The 3,115-nt window shown below is 35.2% G+C and overlaps 1 protein-coding gene across 1 annotated transcript in view; it reads left to right on the top strand.

Annotated features, from left to right (window-relative positions):
* iffo1b (intermediate filament family orphan 1b) overlaps window positions 1–2,791 on the top strand; it is a 13,562-nt gene extending 10,771 nt beyond the window's left edge. Inside the window, exon 9 of the mRNA XM_061049237.1 lies at window positions 1–2,791. This exon is cut by the window's left edge and continues 593 nt beyond it. The gene's annotated coding sequence lies outside the window, so the exon portion shown is untranslated.
* The last annotated feature ends 324 nt before the right edge of the window (window positions 2,792–3,115 follow it).

Below are 3,115 nucleotides of genomic sequence, written 5' to 3'. Positions count from 1 at the left end.
TGCTAAACAAATTTTCCAACCCTTAAGCCTAATTGACACTAGGGGGCATCTTAACAGCTGCAGGTTCAGAGCTTGCTTTGTTTATGTAAAGTATCAGATTAAACCACTGACAAAGCAAACCCTCAAAAACATATAAACTAGTGATTTATTTATTTAATTTATTTAATTTAAAATAGTGACAGTGCACATTAATGAACATAAACAGATTATAGCGATAGGCTAATGTCCATCTGTAGTCCCTTGGCAGGTTGTTGGTAAACAGGTAAACAAAGTAACATAAAACCACAATGACAAGCAAAACCAATACAACAAGTAATGACAAAACAACAACATATACTTTTGGATTTAGAAAAACATAGTTTTGTCTCTCTGAATCCTGACGTGCCTCCTCCCTTTTTGTCATTATAAAGGTCTTTCTTAATAACAACAATCAAAGAATGGGCGCTCTTCTTCAGACCCTTACGCTTTGCATGCATTAAAAAAAATGACAAAGATCAGCTGACTAACAAATAGTTAGCTCACTATTTAAATTTGCTCATCAGTGCTTAGGTAATAGGTTGGTGCTCTTTTGCTGTGATGATAAAAAAAATTCTGGGACTGTTCGGTTTCGTTATCCTAAATTTCACATTACTGTTACTCTGTCAAATCTACAAATACAGCCTACATGCACCTCATCCTGTCACAATAATGTCACTGCAGTCACAATAACTCTCAACAGAACGACACAGTGGTGGTGAACCACAGCACCAATATTGAAGTTCTCATGAAAAGAGAAATTCCATCACAAATGTGTTAGAGTTATCTGGACAATAACCAAGTAGATGTGAATAAAGCCATTTGAAGTGAGCTAGAAAACGTTCAAGGTAACCTACATCAGTTAATGATAAAACTGATGTGCATTGAAAATAGCTTGATCTAGGATATTTATATTACTGTGGCAAAAAAAAAAATGTTCAAGATGACAGCAGAGAAGATATGTGTTGTCAAATAGACGCAGGTTGGTTCTTAGTTGTAAATGCTGTGCTGTTAAAATTCAGTCTGCACTCTCTTGAGTCTGATCTGGGGTCAGTGTTGTCTCTTTATTTTGCTCTCTGTGTCGCTGACTCTTATAAGTTCTTATCGATAACATGCACTGAAGACCCAAGTGTCATGAAGATGTTTAAATGAGTAAAATTAGGAATGCTGACATTACAGTCAGGGTCCTTCTGTCGTGTGAACAGGGCTGCATGGCTGAGCAGGAATCTCTTCAAGGACATTTACATGAAGAAGAAAAAAGATGGTCATGAACAAATGTAAGTTAGCCGTTGAGTGCCAAAATAAAATGGTCAGATTGTAAAAATCCACAGGAAAACTGCTGTTAAAAAAATGACTTGATATAGCTGCAGAAACAGCGTTTCACAAAGGTGCTTGATGTATATAATAAAACCTATTCTATTTTTGAGCCTGTTAAGAGTTTGCACATAGAAAGGAAGAGCTAAGCAAAAATGTATATCAAACAAATCAGCACTATTACTTGTAAAACTTTAAAAAAAAAAAAAAAAAAAAGTTGACTTGCTGGAAATAGAAAATGATATGTCTTCATCTTTTACATGCTGGAGGTGTGGTACTAGACTCATAAATTAACACGAACACATACCTCATTTTGACTTTAGTCATGCTTCTCGGGGCACATGAAGCTTTGAACTGTAACTCAGACACACTGTAGTAAAACATGTTAGCTTACTGTTGGAAATCATTCGGGGAACTACTCCCTCTGTCACTGCTCCTTTATCAGACACTGATATCTAAATATAGTCCTGGCTGCATTTTCTTCAATATGGTTGAAGCAGGTGAAGTGTATTTATTCTGCTTCCATGACAACCAACCTTTCCACATTTATTTATTTTTCCAGTGAAAGAAACAATGATAGGACACACTAGAATCGTATGTAAACTGATGCATGTGTTGGAATTAGCTGAATGCTAATTGCAAGTGTTTGAATACAGGAGGAGGACGTCATAAACTGTGTGAGGTTTCAAACACACCATTTCCCCTTGTGTAGGTTTACTTTCACACACCGAGTGTGTCTCTATGTATGCATGTGCCAGTGTGTATGTTTTCTTTTTTGAGTGTTTTGTCTGTACAGTGAGTGTTTTTAAAACGACTTTGGCACATATACAACATGAAGAAGAGGGAGACTGAATAAGTACAAATTGATACATCGGATAAAAGAGACATAATCATTGAGCTGTCTTTGGACAAAATCACCTCAAAAAATGTACATATGTAAATCTAATGGAAATACTTTTCCATTGTTACTTGTCCTTTATGAGTATATGTGGTTGCCAATTAAAGTCAATTTAAAAATATCTCAAGTAAAAAAAAAATACTGAAATATAAATGCTTTAGCGAAATGACTGTATGATGGCTTTGATAATATGTGTAAAGGAAATATAGCTTTGAATATATACTTGTGTTTCAAGACTGCATTAGAATAATATCGAGAGTCACACACCTGGAAGACACTCGTGAAATCAGTGAATTAAGACACAAAAGAAGCTTTGTAATGAGACATTTGGAAGTCAAAGACAAAAGGGATATTGTCTTGTGAAAGCTCTTCACAGAGAGCAAGACTTTCCTCAAAATATTAAACTCCTTTATTGTGGCACAAAATGAATCATGTACTCCAGATGTGTGACGAAGCAGCTTAAAACACAAAGACAGTGATTTAAAAAGAAGCTTCAGTGCAGAGCTGCAGTATGTCATGTGTAAAGAGAGACTGACAGAATAAAAGAAACAATGAGCAAAAAGATGGTGTGTTATTATTTTCTATTCAGCCCCTTCTGTTGGAATTACCATTAAAGAGTCCTTAGACACACACACACACACACACACACACACACACAAACTTGAAAACAATATAACACGACACAGGTTATGTCTGCCAACAAAAAACAAACATATTTAAATGATGAGTATTATTTTTTATTGTGTATGTTTGTGTGTAGTTCTCTGGTTGAATTCAAGTTGGATCAGTATCTATACTTTTTTATCATACATACAGATAGCCTACATTTGTTGTTTTGTTTATTATTAGGGATAAATGAGCCCTGAAATTAAACTTCAGCGTCCGTAG

This window comes from Labrus mixtus, chromosome 11 (assembly GCF_963584025.1).
Source record: "Labrus mixtus chromosome 11, fLabMix1.1, whole genome shotgun sequence".
NCBI lineage: Eukaryota > Metazoa > Chordata > Actinopteri > Labriformes > Labridae > Labrus > Labrus mixtus.
Note: the sequence above shows the minus strand (reverse complement) of the source record. Positions and strands in the feature narration are given on the sequence as shown.